Raw genomic sequence first — 17,135 nt, 5'->3', positions numbered from 1 at the left:
TGTTACTTGCCTGAGATTCGATCATCGGTATCTTAATACCTAGTTCAATCTCGTTACCAGCAAGTCTCTTTACTCGTTCCGTAATACATCATCTCACAACTAACTCATTAGTTGCAATGCTTTCAAGGCTTATGTGATGTGCATTACCGAGAGGGCCCAGAGATACCTCTCCGACAATCGGAGTGACAAATCCTAATCTCAAAATACGCCAACCCAACATGTACCTTTGGAGACACATGTAGAGCTCCTTTATAATCACCCAGTTACGTTGTGACGTTTGGTAGCACACAAAGTGTTTCTCTGGCAAACGGGAGTTGCATAATCTCATAGTCATAGGAACATGTATAAGTTATGAAGAAAGCAATAGCAACATACTAAAGGATCGGGTGCTAAGCTAATGGAATGGGTCATGTCAATCACATCATTCTTCTAATGATGTGATCCTGTTAATCAAATAACAACTCTTTTGTTCATGGTTAGGAAACATAACCATCTTCGATTAACGAGCTAGTCAAGTAGAGGCATACTAGTGATACTCTGTTTGTCTATGTATTCGCACATGTATCATGTTTCTGGTTAATACAATTCTAGCATGAATAATAAACATTTATCATGATATAAGGAAATAAATAATAACTTTATTATTGCCTCTAGGGCATATTTCCTTCAGTCTCCCACTTGCACTAGAGTCAATAATCTAGTTCACATCGCCATGTGATTCAACACTAATAGTTCACATCACCATGTGATTAACACCCATAGTTCACATCGTTATGTGACCTATACCCAAAGGGTTTACTAGAGTCAGTAATCTAGTTCACATCGTTTATGTGATTAACACCCAAAGAGTACTAAGGTGTGATCATGTTTTGCTTGTGAGATTATTTTAGTCAATGGGTCTGTCACATACAGATCTGCAAGTATTTTGCGAATTCTATGTCTACAATGCTCTGCACGGAGCTACTCTAGCTAATTGCTCCCACTTTCAATGTGTATCTAGATCGAGACTTAGAGTCATCTAGATCTGTGTCAAAACTTGCATCGATGTAACTTTTTACGACGAACCTTTTTTCACCTCCATAATTGAGAAATATTTCCTTATTCCACTAAGGATAATTTTGACCGCTGTCCAGTGGTCTACTCTTAGATCACTATTGTATTCCCTTGCTTAACACAGTGTAGGGTATACAATAGATCTGGTACACAGCATGGCATACTTTATAGAACCTATGGCTGAGGCATAGGGAATGACTTTCATTCTCTTTCTATCTTCTGCCGTGGTCAGGCTTTGAGTCTTACTCAATTTCACACCTTGTAACACAGCCAAGAACTCTTACTTTGATTGTTCCATTTTTGAACTACTTCAAAATATTGTCAAGGTATGTACTCATTGAAAAAACTTATCAAGCATCTTGATCTATCTCTATAGATCTTGATGCTTAATATGTAAGCAGCTTCACCGAGGTCTTTCTTTGAAAAACTTCTTTCAAAACACTCCTTTATGCTTTGCAGAATAATTCTACATTATTTCCGATCAACAATATGTCATTCACATATACTTATCAGAAATGCTGTAGTGCTCCCACTCACTTTCTTATAAATACAGGCTTCACCGCAAGTCTATATAAAACTACATGCTTTGATCATACTATCAAAGCGTCTATTCCAACTCCGAGAGGCTTGCACCAGTCCATAAATGGATCGCTGGAGCTTGCACACTTTGTTACCTCCTTTTGGATCGACAAAACCTTCCGGCTACATCATATACAACTCTTCTTCCAGAAATCCATTCAGGAATGCAGTTTTGACATCCATTTGTCGGATTTCATAAAATGCGGCAATTGCTAACATGATTCGGACAGACTTAAGCATAGATACGAGTGAGAAACTGTCATCATAGTCAACACCTTGAACTTGTCGAAAACCTTTTTGCGACAATTCTAGCTTTGTAGATAGTAACACTACTATCAGCGTCTGTCTTCCTCTTGAAGATCCATTTAATCTCAATGGCTCGCCGATCATTGGGCAAGTCAATCAAAATTCATACTTTGTTCTCATACATGGATCTCATCTCAGATTTCATGGCCTCAAGCCATTTCACGAAATCTGGGCTCATCATCGCTTCCTCATAGTTCGTAGGCTCGTCATGGTCAAGTAACATGACCTCCAGAACTGGATTACCGTACCACTCTGGTGCGGATCTCACTCTGGTTTACCTATGAGGTTCGGTAGTAACTTGATCTGAAGTTACATGATCATCATCATTAGCTTCCTCACTAATCGGTCTAGTAGTCACAGGAACAAATTTCTGTGATGAACTACTTTCCAATAAGGGAGCAGGTACAGTTACCTCATCAAGTTCTACTTTCCTCCCACTCACTTCTTTCGAGAGAAACTCCTTCTCTATAAAGGATCCATTCTCAGCAATGAATAACTTGCCTTTGGATCTGTGATAGAAGGTGTACCCAACAGTCTCCTTTGGGTATCCTATGAAGACATATTTCTCCGATTTGGGTTTGAGCTTATTAGGATGAAACTTTTTCATATAAGCATCACAACCCCAAACTTTAATAAATGACAACTTTGGTTTCTTGCCAAACCACAGTTCAGATTGTGTCGTCTCAACGGACTTAAATGGTGACTTAGATGGTGCCCTTTTAAATGTGAATGCAGCTGTCTTTGATGCATAACCCCAAAATGATGTTGGTTAATCTGTAAGAAACATCATAGATTGCACTATATCCAATAAAGTACGGTTATGACGTTTGGACACACCATTATGCTGTGGTGTTCCAGGTGGCACGAATTTGTGAAACTATTCCACATAGTTTTAATTGAAGACCAAACTCGTAACTCAAATATTTGTCTCTGCGATCAGATCGTAGAAACCATATTTTTCTTTTTACGATGATTTTCCACTTCACTCTGAAATTCTTTGAACTTTTCAAATGTTTCAGACTTATGTTTCATCAAGTAGATATACCCATATATGCTCAAATCATATGTGAAGGTCAGAAAATAACGATACCCGCCGCGAGCTTCAACACTCATCGGATCGCATACATCAGTATGTATTATTTCCAATAAGTTAGTTGCTCGCTCCATTGTTCCGGAGAATGGAGTCTTTAGTCATCTTGCCCATAAGGCATGGTTCGCAAGCACCAAGTGATTCCAAAATCCCATTAGCATGGAGTTTCTTCATGTGCTTTACACCAATATGACCTAAACGGTAGTGCCACAAATAAGTTGCACTATCATTATTAACTTTGCATCTTTTGGTTTCAATATTATGAATATGTGTATCACTACGATCGAGATCCAATGAACTATTTTCATTGGGTGTGTAACCATATAAGGTTTTATTCATGTAAACAGAACAACAATTTATTCTCTTACTTAAATGAATAACCGTATTACAATAAACATGATCAAATCATATTCATGCTCAAAACAAACACCAAATACCACTTATTTAGGTTCAACACTAATCCCGAAAGTATAGGGAGTGTGCGATGATGATCATATCAATCTTGGAACCACTTCCAACACACATCATCACTTCACCCTTAACTAGTCTCTGTTTATTCTGCAACTCCCGTTTCGAGTTACTAATCTTAGCAACTGAACTAGTATCAAATACTGAGGGGTTGCTATAAACACTAGTAAAGTACACATCAATAACATGTATATCAAATATACTTATGTTCACTTTGCCATCCTTCTTATCCGCCAATCACTTGGGGTAGTTCCGCTTCCAGTGACCAGTCCCTTTGCAGTAGAAGCACTTAGTCTTAGGCTTAGGACCAGACTTGGGCTTCTTCACTTGAGCAGCAACTTGCTTGCTGTTTTTCTTCAAGTTCCCCTTTTTCCCTTTGCCCTTTTCTTGAAACTAGTGATCTTGTCAACCATCAACACTTGATGTTTTTCTCGATTTCTACCTTCATCGATTTCATCATCACGAAAAGCTCGGGAGTCATTTTCATCATCCCTTGCATACTATAGTTCATCACGAAGTTCTACTAACTTGGTGATGGTGACTAGAGAATTCTGTCAGTCACTATTTTATCTGGAAGATTAACTCCCACTTGATTCAAGCGATTGTAGTACCCAGACAATCTGAGCACATGCTCACTAGTTGAGCGATTCTCCTCCATCTTTTAGCTATAGAACTTGTTGGAGACTTCATATCTCTCAACTCGGGTATTTGCTTGAAATATTAACTTCAACTCCTGGAACATCTCATATGGTCCATGACGTTCAAAACGTCTTTGAAGTCCCGATTCTAAGCCATTAAGCATGATGCACTAAACTATCAAGTAGTCATCATATTGAGCTAGCCAAACGTTCATAACGTCTGCATCTGCTTCTGCAATAGGTCTGTCACCTAGCGGTGCATTAAGGACATAATTCTTCTATGTAGCAATGAGGATAAACCTCAGATCACGGATCCAATCCGCATCATTGCTACTAACATCTTTCAACACAATTTTCTCTAGGAACATATCAAAATAAACACAGGGAAGCAACAACGCGAGCTATTGATCTACAAAATGATTTGCAAAATACTACCAGGACTAAGTTCATGATAAATTTAAGTTTAATTAATCATATTACTTAAGAACTCCCACTTAGACAGACATCTCTCTAGTCATCTAAGTGATCACGTGATCCAAATCAACTAAACCATGTCTGATCATCACGTGAGATGGAGTAGTTTTCAATGGTGAACATCAGTATGTTGATCATATCTGCTATATGATTCATGTTCGACCTTTCGGTCTCCGTGTTCCGGGGCCATATCTGTATATGCTAGGCTCGTCAAGTTTAACCTGAGTATTCCGCGTGTGCAACTGTTTTGCACTCGTTGTATTTGAACGTAGAGCCTATCACACCCGATCATCACGTGGTGTCTCATCACGAAGAACTTTCGCAACGGTGCATAGTCAGGGAGAACACTTCTTGATAATTAGTGAGAGATCATCTTAAAATGCTACCGTCAAACTAAGCAAAATAAGATGTATAAAAGATAAACATCATATGCCATCAAAATATGTGACATGATATGGCCATCATCATCTTGTGCCTTTGATCTCCATCTCCAAAGTACTGTCATGATCTCTATCGTCACCGGCATGATACCATGATCTCCATCATCTTGATCTATATCAATGTGTCGTCACGTGGTCGTCTCGCCAACAATTTCTCTTGCAACTACTGCTATTGCATAGCGATAAAGTAAAGCAATTATTGGGCGCTTGCATCTTATGCAATAGAGAGACAACCATAAGGATTTTGCCAGTTGCCGATAACTTCAACAAAACATGATCATCTCATACAACAACTTATATCTCATCACATCTTGACCATATAACATCACAACATGCCCTGCAAAAACAAGTTAGACGTCCTCTACTTTGTTGTTGCAAGTTTTACGTGGCTGCTACTGGGCTTAGTAAGAACCGTTCTTACCTACGCATCAAAAACCACAACGATAGTTTGTCAAGTTGGTGTTGTTTTAACCTTCGCAAGGACCGAGCATAGCCACACTCGGTTCAACTAAAGTTGGAGAAACTGACACCTGCCAGCCACCTGTGTGCAAAGCACGTCGATAGAACTAGTCTCGCGTAAGAGTACGCATAATGTCGGTCCGGGCCGCTTCATCCAACAATACCGCCGAACCAAAGTATGACATGCTGGTAAGCAGTATGACTTATATCGCCTACAACTCACTTGTGTTCTACTCGTGCATATAATATCAACACATAAAACCTAGGCTCGGATGCCACTGTTGGGGAACGTAGTAATTTCAAAAATTTCCTACGCACACGCAAGATCATGGTGATGCATAGCAACGAGAGGGGAGAGTGTTGTCTACGTACCCTCGTAGACCGACAGCGGAAGCGTTATGACAACGCGGTTGATGTAGTCGTACGTCTTCACGGCCCGACCGATCAAACACCGAAACTACGGCACCTCCGAGTTCTAGCACACGTTCAGCTCGATGACGATCCCCGGACTCTGATCCAGCAAAGTATCGGGGAAGAGTTCCGTCAGCAGTTGGTGCTTTCATTGAGAGTTCCTCTGTGCCGTCACAATCAGGAAGGATGCCTCCTCCCGTCTTTAAAGACGGCGCCGTTGCTAAGGGAGCCTTGGCTGTCGGCCAAACCCTCCGGCTAGGTGGTTTCCTCATGACCGCCTGTTCGGTTGTTGCGCCGACGGTGACCTCCCGGGTCATCAAAAGCAACCTACACGTCAGCTCGGAGCTCGTCGAGCAGCTAGATCCAATGGAGCTCTCTTCCGTAAACGAGCTCTTGGATCGCATCGCCGCCCTGGGGGTCGCTATGGATTACGACCAGGTTGGGCTTAAACCCGATCTAAGAGAAATTAACTCTCCCCAAGTCACCCACCACGTTGCCGTGGTAGAGAGGCTGCGGCGACCCTTCATCTATTTTAAGGACTAGCTACGTCTGAATTCCCGACCCCTCCAAGCCGGATACCCACGGAGGGGGAGATATAACTCAAGACCTGAGCTTAGGATCAGGCAACGGGCCAGATTCATTGGACAACATCCAAGAATCCGAACTTCAGAGTTCGGAAGCTCTTCGGCCTCCGAATCTTGGATTGGGTGAGGTTTCAGATTCAACGACACCCGCCCACCCAATCATAAGCGATCTCTCTCAAATCAGGCAGAGGCCCGAGGAAATAGTACATCATTACTGGGCCAGATCCCTCCTGGTTATGAACAGGATAAAGGATTGCCGCAGGAAGACGCAATCTCAATTTTTTGTAGTAATTGCACGGACAAGGGTATCCTTAACGCCGTAAGTCGTCATGATATCACACGCTTCGCTTACTTGGCGTCCATAGTACAAAAATACTGTGCGATGGAAAGCGCCTGGAAAACCGAAATAAATTTTTGGGATAATCCGGCCTTGAATAGTAATCACGTCCGAACTAAGAGGGTGCATCATCACAGGACACCCGGGATAAACACCAAAAAGCCAAAACCCTCTACAGGGCATGGAACCATACTGGAAAGATGGCTTGATGGACCCTGTAGAATTCACGGTACAGAGGACGCCACACCAACTCACAGCCTTAGAGCATGTTGGATACTCCGGCAGGTGGCCAAAATCGGCGAGGACCTCTTAATTCCGGAGGCCGCAGAAAGCCAGCCCAAGGACACCAGTACCGTTCTCACAGTCTTTGAGACTTTCGCATCAAACAATGTGCGAAAAAGAACACTCCGCAGCCTCGCCGAAGTCTATCAAGTTGCAACAATAAATCCATGGAGCGACACTGCCATTACCTCAACGCAAGTGATGAACCTAGATTCCGAACAGCCCGAGCACCAGCCACATTGGTCCTCAGTCCCATAGTGGACGGCTTTCGCCTCACCAAGGTGCTCATGGATGGAGGCAGCGGACTGAACCTCATTTATGAGGAAACCCTTCAAATAATGGAAATAGACTGGAACCGCGTCGAGCAAAGCAGCACAACCTTTAGAGGAATAATCCCCAGTCGGGAAGCGCGCTGCACGGGAAAAATCACACTAGATGTGGTGTTCGACACGCCGGATAATTACAGGTCCGAAGAAGTCATGTTTCAGGTGGCCCCGTTTAAGAGCGGATATCACGCTTTACTAAGGCGGGAAGCATTCACAATCTTCCAAGCAATACCCCATTACGGGTACATGAAGCTTAAGATGCCCGGGCCGAATGGAATTATCACTCTAGCTAGTGATCCGGACATAGCACTCCGCGCCGAAAACAAGATAGCCGCATTAGCCCTTGAGGCGCTATCCGAAGCCTTAGCGGCCGAGGAACTGACTGCGCTGTGCTCCACGGTTAACAGGGATGATGGGATACTCGATAAGAGATCCAAATCCACATCATTCAAGCCAGCCGACGAAATAGTCAAATTCCAGGTCCATCCAACGGACCCCAATAAAACAGCTTCAATCAGGGCATGACTGAACCCTGATGCAGACGCCGCACTGCGAGAGTTCCTATGAGAGAACTGGGACATCTTCGCCTGGCACCCTTCAGACATGCCAGGGATCCCATGCAGGATGGCCGAACACAGCTTAAATATCCTAAAAGGATTTAAACCTGTCAAACAAGCCCTTCGGCGTTTTTCCGAACCCAAGAGACAGGCTATGGGAGAGGAGCTAGCCAAGCTATTGGAGGCCGGATTCATCAGAGATATAAAACATCCGGACTGGCTGACAAACCTGGTGATGGTACCAAAGAAGGACAAATCCTGGCGCCTGTGTGTCGATTTTAAAGACCTTAACAAGGCTTGCCCAAAGGATCCCTTCCCCCTCCCCCGCATCGATCAAATTATCGATGCCACCGCAGGACACGATTTGTTATGTTTCCTCGACGCATACTCCGGTTACCATCAAATCAAGATGGCAAAATCAGACCAAGCTGCAACAGCATTCATCACACCATACGGCCCATTCTGCTTCAACACAATGCCCTTCGGGCTGAAAAACGCCGGCGCAACATATCAGCGCATGATCCAGACATGTCTGGCAAACCAGATCGGCAAAACACTGGAGGCGTATGTGGATGATGTGGTCGTCAAATCAAGACATGTCGAATCCCTAGTAAACGACTTGAGGCTTACATTCGATAACCTCCGACAATATGACATCAAGCTCAACCCAGAAAAATGCGTCTTTGGCGTTCCAGCCGGAAAGCTCTTGGGCTTCATTGTATCCGGTAGAGGAATTGAAGCAAACCCAGCCAAGATCCGAGCTTTGTCACAATTGGATGTCCCAAAGGACCTTAAACAAATACAAAAATTAACTGGGTGCGTGGCGGCTTTAAGCCCCTTCATCTCCCGCTTGGGAGAAAAGGCACTACCCCTTTATCGCCTCCTTCGGCGCACCGAACACTTCGAGTGGATGGATGCCGCCACGGTCGGACTTGATGAAATAAAAGCCATATTGGCAACAAACCCAGTCCTGGCCGCGCCAATCACCGGCGAACCAATGTTATTGTGCATTGCAGCAACACACCAAGTTGTCAGCGCAGTGCTCGTTGTCGAGCGGGAAACGGACGGACACAAATTCCCCCTTCAAAGGCCGGTCTACTACGTGTCCACTGTCCTCACTCCATGCAAATCACGTACCCGCATTATCAAAAGATTGCATACGCGTTATTCATGGCATCCCGGAAGCTACGACACTACTTTCAAGAGTGTTCCATAACAGTAGCCTCGGAAGTACCACTAAACGATATTATCAACAACCGCGATGCAACGGGCCGGATTGCAAGATGGGCCATCGAGCTTCTCCCGTTTGATATAACCTATAAGCCACGGCGAGCTATTAAATCGCAAGTTTTGGCCGACTTCGTCACAGAATGGACGGAGGCCGAGCTCCCTAAAGAGTATGGCACATATTCAAATTGGATTATGCATTTCGACGGCTCCAAAATGTTGGCCGGACTGGGGGCCGGCATCATCCTGACGTCCCCCACAGGAGACACAGTCCAATATGTGCTCCAAATCATGTACACGGATTCCAACAATGCAGCCGAATATGAGGCCCTCCTACATGGCCTTCGGATAGCAGTATCCATGGGTATCCAGTGCCTAGAGGTACGCGGGGATTCAAACCTCGCGATATCCCAAATAAATGGAGACTTTGACGCCAAGGACCCAAAAATGGCAGCTTACCGCGACGCCGTTCTAAAAATGTCAGCTCGGTTCGAAGGGCTGGAGTTTCACCATATAGCCCGAGAAAACAATCAAGCGGCGGACGTCCTAGCACGCATCGGAGCAAAGCGCGATGCAGCCCCCCCCCCCCAACGTCTTTTTGGAAAGATTGTTCAAGCCATCCGTAGCATGGGAGGGGGAACCCGCAAATAACAGCCCGAACCCAGCCGCACCACTTGACGCTGAACAATCTGACACAATTGGAGGCTCTGCCAACGATATTACACCTTCAACCCACGTAATAATGGCGGTTATCGCCCCGTGGACAGAACCATTCCTAGCCTACCTTACTAGGCAGGAACTCTCGGAGGACCAAAACGAGGCCCGCTGCATAGTGCGGCGATCTAAGGCCTACAGAGTCCATGAGGGAGAACTTTATAAGAAAAGCACTACCGGAGTCCTTCAAAGGTGCATCTCCGAAGAGGAAGGGCGGAACCTCCTAGCTGAAATTCATACCGGACTCGGTGGTCACCACGCCGCTGCTCGGTCCCTTGTTAGCAAGGCTTTCCGTACAGGCTTTTACTGGCCGACGGCCCGAGCAGACGCTCAGGACCTAGTCCAACGATGCGCTGGTTGCCAACTTTTTGCCAACCAAAGCCATATGCCACCCACCGCACTCCAAACTATACCCATCACCTGGCCTTTTGTGCTCTGGGGGCTTGACATGGTCGGACCCCTTAAAGGTGGAACCCATAGGAAAAAATACTTACTGGTCATGGTGGATAAGTTCACCAAATGGATAGAAGCCAAGCCTGTTAAAACGGCCGAATCCGGACCTGTGATAGACTTCATATCCGGGGTTGTACACCGTTATGGCGTCCCCCAGAGCATCATAACTGACAACCGTACAAATTTTACCGCCGACGAGGTAAAACTCTGGTGCAAAAACATGGGCATCAAGCTCGATTATGCTTCCGTCTATCACCCACAAACCAACGGCCAGGTCGAACGTGCAAATGGTCTTATCATGAGCAGCATCAAACCCAGACTGGTGCGGTCCCTCAAGGAATCTAACACGCACTGGGTAGAGGAGCTTGACTCTGTGCTATGGGGGCTGCGAACCACGCCAACTCGCACCACCTGGTACACACCATTTTTTATGGTGTACGGCGCAGAAGCAGTTCTGCCCTGCGACATAATTCATGACTCACCTAGTGTGTGCATGTACGAAGAAAGAGAAGCCGAGCTCGATCGGCAGGACAACTTGGACGCCTTGGAGGAGGAGCGCGATGTGGCAAAAGCCCGTTCCGCATTTTATCAACAGCAGGCCCGAAGATATCAAAGCAGAGAAGTACGGGCCAAAAATTACAATGTTGGGGAACTAGTTCTACGCCTGCCGGATAACAAAAAGGACAAACTCAAGCCCAAGTGGGGAGGTCCATTCATAATCGACCAAGTCCTGACTGGTGGGGCGTACCGCCTGCGAGATGCGTCGAACAACTGACTCGAGCCGAACCCGTGGAACGCCACCCGCCTCCGAAGATTCTATGCCTAGCGCCGGACTCTGTGTTCGTCTCCTTCCTCTGTCCATCCCTTTTTGTATTTTTCTGTCTTACATTTCTCTCCTTCCCATTTTTTTTCTTTCATAGCCCTTAAAGGCTCATCTAGTGACGCGCCACTCGTGCTCATTAAACCTAGGGGCTTCTTTAAAAGAACCTTATTTATACGGACTTCACGCCCAACACATGCGTCAAACTTCCGCATGTACCTTTTTTCTTCACCATTATATGCATCGATATGACTTAAGTTTTGGCCAAGCTGGGTTGCCTGGCTCCTGTGCTTACCCCTATGTTCCCGATTGTTCGGCTAGGCGGTAAAGGGAGCACCTCTATGACTGTTACTGCCGGGTCAGCCGGATGTGTACCTCTGTAACACCCTCGATGCGACTATATCTCCCACGTGTCGAGGCACGACTTAGAGGCATAATCGCATTGAAGGCATATGTCGCAAGTAAGGCAATCTTCACAACATCCCATGTAATATAAATAATAAAGGGGAGAACATAGTTGGCTTACACTCGCCACGTCAATCAAAGTACATAAATAACATCACATCATCCAAACACTCATGGCCCGACTACGGCGCCAAAATAGAAGATAAACCCAACATGCGACACGGTCCCAATCACCCCCAACTGGGCACCACTACTGATCATCGGGAAAGGAAACATAGTAACATTGAGAGTCCTCGTCGTACTCCCACTTGAGCTCAAGCGCGTCTCCTGGAGCGGAATCATCAGGCCCTGCATCTGGTGTAATAGTAATCTGTGAGCCACAGGGACTCAGCAATCTCGCACCCTCGCGATCAAGACTATTTAAGCTTATAGGTAAGGCAAGGTAAATATATGTGGAGCTACAGCAAGCGACTAGCATATATGGTGGCTAACTTATACGCAAAAGAGAGCGAGAAGAGGAGGCAAAGCGCGAGCGAGAAACTAGAGAGCAACCTGCGTAAACATTACTCCAACACCGTGTCCACTTCCCGGACTCCACCGAGAAGAGGCCATCACGGTAACACACTCAGTTGATTCATTTTAATTAAGTTAAGGTTCAAGTTATCTACAACCGGACATTAACAAATTCCCATCTGCCCATAACCGCGGGCACGGCTTTTGAAAGTTCAATCCCTGCAGGGGAGTCCCAACTTAGCCCATGACAAGCTCTCACGGTCAACGAAGGAATAGACCTCCTCCCAAGACGTTCCGATCAGACTTGGTATCTCGGTACAACAAGACACTTTGACAGGTTAAAACAAGACCAGCAACACCGCCCGAATGTGCCGACAAATCCCGATAGGAGCTGCACATATCTCGTTCTCAGGGCACACTCAGATAGGTCAAGCTACGAGTAAAACCAACCCTCGAGTTTCCCTGAGGTGGCCCCGCAGGCTGCCCGGTTCGGACCAACACTCAGGGGAGCACTGGCCCGGGGGGGGGTTTAAATAAGATGACCCTCAGGCTCCGGAAACCCAAGGGAAAAGAGGCTAGGTGGAAAATGGTAAAACCAAGGTTGGGCATTGCTGGAAAAGCTTTAATCAAGGTGAACTATCAAGGGGTTCCCATTATAACCCAACCGCGTAAGGAACGCAAAATCCGGGAACATAACACCGATATGACGGAAACTAGGGCGGCAAGAGTGGAACAAAACACTAGGCGAGAGGCCGAGCCTTCCACCCTTTACCAAGTATATAGATGTATTAAGATAACATGGCAATATAATGATATCCCAACAAGTAAATAAATGTTCCAACAAGGAACGGTCTTCAATCTTCACCTGCAACTAGCAACGCTATAAGAGGGGCTGAGCAAGCGGTAACATAGCCAATCAACGGTTTGCTAGGACATGGTGGGTTAGAGGTTTGACATGGCAATTTGGGAGGCTTGAAAGCAAATGGTAGGCATCGTAGCATTGGCATAGCAAAAGAGCGAGCAAACTAGTATAGCAAAGATAGTAGTGATTTCGAGGGTATGATCATCTTGCCTGCACAGTTGTCAGAGTTGACTGGATCCTTGAAAGCAAACTCAACGGGCTCCTCGTTAGCAAACTCATCTCCCGGCTCTACCCAAACAAGACAAACAAGCAACAAGGATATAATCAACCACGTGCAAGGATCAAACAAGATGATGCAAAGATGATATGTTATGCGGGATGCGATGCGGGATGCATATGCAAGATATGACAGGAAATGCATGAACCTGGCCTAAACTTGGGAATCCAAGTGTTCCACTGGAAAGATGAGATGAAATCGCTTGAAAACGATATAAAGAATGCCGGAATCGGAGTTACAGTTTGGAAATGGCAAGCGATTCAAATATGACACCGGTCTGCGATTTACAGCAAGTAGCCATCTAAATGCAACGAAATGAACATGCTACAGCACCCAAACATGACAACAAAATACATGGCAGGGATGCATTCAAGATGCTTAACAAAAGTCTAGCACTGAGCTACGGCCAATTCATCCAAAAACAGGTTCAAACAAGTATGGCAAAAATGCATATGGTAACAGATCTCAGACTTAGTGAAATTAACACTTGTCTGAAATTTCAGATCAGATAGCACTTTTCGGAGCAACAAAACTATATGCTACAGGACTTGAACATGGCAAAGTAAAACATGGCATGGAGCTACTCAAATAGCTTAACAAAAGTCCCTTAGTGACCTTGAGCCAAAAGGGATCAGAAAATATACTAACAAGCACGTGAACATAGCAAAGACATAATCAGTTTTCAGACTTAGTGAAAAACTGACACATGCTGAAACATAACTCAAGTAGGCATGTTTACGAGCTCGATGCACTCACCACGGTGCAAGTCATGAAACGATAAGCATACATATATCGAGAACACATAAAATGCAATCTAGACATGGCAAGAACAATGGCATAGCATGCACGGATCAACTACAACAACATCGGCAAAATTGCAAACAAGTTGACAATCTGCCCAGATTCACAAAGTAGTAAAAGTAGAGCTCGATTGACTCAACCTAGGGTGCTCCATAATTGCAAACAAAGACATGGATGGATAGAGCACTACAAGATTAACAAAACTCCCTTACTGATCATCCTCAAAAGAGGCACGGATCAATAGGAAACAACATGAACATAAGGCATCATGAGATAAACAGATCCAAGACTTTGTGAAATTACTAAGTCCCTGAAAACAGAATTACCAAGTGCACCAGTTTGCAAGCTTGCACTAGTCACCACACTCATCACAAAAATACATGGATTGCACCTCTGGAAATATAACAAAACCCTTAACAAAACATATGTAGAACTCATGGGCATATCATGCACACATTAATCATGGCAAAAATGACAAAAACCTAAATGAAGTAGCAGATCTGACAATTATCTCAAGTAGCCCTATTCTAACAGCATTTCGGGCATCAAGATGAACTCAAATGAAAATGATGCAATGGAATGAAATGATGTACTCTCTGAGATGAACATTTTGATATGCTATATGCATGAATCGGAGCTACGGATGCAAAGTTACGAGGCCATGAAGAAGGGCACATGGATCTGCGATTTCGGGACTTGGAAGAAAAAAAACACCTCCTAGGGTTTACTGTTCACGGATCTGGATTGGGCACGAAATCACTGTTCACCGGCGGCGCGGAAGCCGAGGATGACCGGCCGGCGTTGGGAACGTGGTGGCCGGACCTTGCCGGCGACGACCGGGGCGACGAGGGGCGAAGGCGGCGGCGGTGGAGAACGACAGTGGCGAGGAGGACGAGTGGCAGCGTGGCGAGGTGGCTTCGGGCGCGAGCGGCGAGGCGGCTTTGGCCCGGAACTGTGGCGGGGAGGGCCCGCGATGGGCCGCGGCGGGCCTGTGGAGGAGGCGGCGAAGTGGTCCCGCGGGGACACGTGGCGCCTTCGGAGTGGCTGGGGCGGCGGAGCGCACGTGTCCGGTCTGTCCGGACGTGTCCGGCGGTGACGGAGGAGATATTTAGGGTTTCGGGGGAAGAAGGAGATCCGAAAACGGAGGGGTTCTTTAAATAGGCCTAGAGGGAGCTAGGAGAGTCCAAATGAGGTGCGGTTTTCGGCCACGCGATCGTGATCGAACGCTCTAGGTGATGGAGCAGGGTTAGGTGGGTTTTGGGCCAACTTGGAGGGGTGTTGGGCTACAACACACACGAGGCCTTTTCGGTCCCTCGGTTAACCGTTGGAGTATCAAACGAAGTCCAAATGATACGAAACTTGACAGGCGGTCTACCAGTAGTAAACCAAGGCCGCTTGGAAAGTCTCGGTCCAATCCGGAAATGTTTAATCCTCACACACGAAAAAAAGCTAGAATTGACCACCGGAGGAGAACGAAGCGCCGGAATACAAAACGGACAACGGGGAAAATGCTCGAATGCATGAGATGAACACGTATGCAAATGCAATGCACATGATGACATGATATGAGATGCATGACAACGATAACAACACACGGAGACAAAGACCCGAACCCGAGAAAATAAAATAACTTAACACAGGAAACGGCAAGAGTTGGAGTACAAATTGAGAAAGTCATATTCGGGGTGTTACAACCTCAGACTGGGTGAAGCCGAAAGCTAGCGTTCTTAAGGGAATATTCGGTCGGTGAAATAAAAGATGATCTTTTTACTCATTTTATGCGCCCCCAGATGCCTTTTTTTCTGCGTCTCTTCACGCAGTCCGGACATGCACCTTAGGGCATGCCTCCCAGCGAAAGGAACCCTTAACGAAACTATTCTCTCTGGAAGATGTTTCTTACTAACCATGTAATATAACATAACTAGTCGGGCACTTGTCTGATAAAGCACTGATGACCCCTACGCCTGGTCTCCACGCATACCCCGGTTCTTATATAACCGCTAGGGTATTCGGACACACTCCGGACCGTCAGGTCCCGAGGTTGAAGCGAAAAGGTCGGCAACGACAAACGATCTACAATCCGGCTAGAAGGCATTACACATGTCAATTCAAAATTACACAGTCATTCTGACTGATTGTATTCCTCTTCTATACCATCTAACAGGCTGTCTAATTTACAGTCCTGCTGGGAATACTTCGCGGCCAACTCTACTTGGCCGTATACTAAGCTTACAGGGATCTCCTTCCCGTCAGGCCCCACTGGTCCGACCTCGGCCATGTGGTTTGGGTCAGACTTCGTAAAACGGGTCTTCACCATGGCCCAGGCCTCCCTAGCGCCTTGTCGGCAGGCCGATATCTTCCACAACCGGAAGCGCCGCCGAGCTCCCTTCAGCTTCTTCGCAAGCTCTCCAAGGTCCTCGGGCATGGAGTGGGCAGGCCATAAGGCTTGGGCAATATCCCGCATCGCCTGCCGAATTCGCTCGTGCAGTTGCAAGAGTTCGGGAAGAAGGTCACCCGTAGAACCGGGCATCTCCTCTACAGGACAACCTGTGAGCATACCTACATACATTACTCTGTTAGTCGACTTCCTTGCCGAACTCTTTTTTCAAAGTTCGTTCAAGCACTTACTAAAAATGCCGCGTCGAAGCCGCTGATTCTCCTTTATGGAGTCCGACAGCTGGCCACGAACATCTTTAAGTTCGACATCCAGCTTGGTTTTGGCATCCTGAAGATCATTCTTCTCTCGCCTCACCTTTGTCAACGTACTCTCACCGGCCTTTAGCCGGCGTAAGAGTTGTTGCTTGTCCAGATCGAGTCCGGCGCCATCTACAATATGATTTGTCAGATTTGCACCCACACCGCACAATACTAATCTTTCGAAGTGTATCTTACCTGAGGGGGTCTCTTTGGGCTCCCCTGCTGCGGCTAGTGCGGCCTCTAGTTGGGCCTTGCACTTTTCCAGCTCCTGGGACAGTACGGTATTCTTCTCTGTAAGAAGCTGCATATTAAATGATCCTTAAATTAGTTGCTCTAACTGCTTCAAGTCTCGGGGGCTACTG

This window comes from Triticum dicoccoides, chromosome 5A (genome assembly GCF_002162155.2).
Source record: "Triticum dicoccoides isolate Atlit2015 ecotype Zavitan chromosome 5A, WEW_v2.0, whole genome shotgun sequence".
In the NCBI taxonomy this organism is placed as follows: Eukaryota; Viridiplantae; Streptophyta; class Magnoliopsida; order Poales; family Poaceae; genus Triticum; species Triticum dicoccoides.
Note: the sequence above shows the minus strand (reverse complement) of the source record.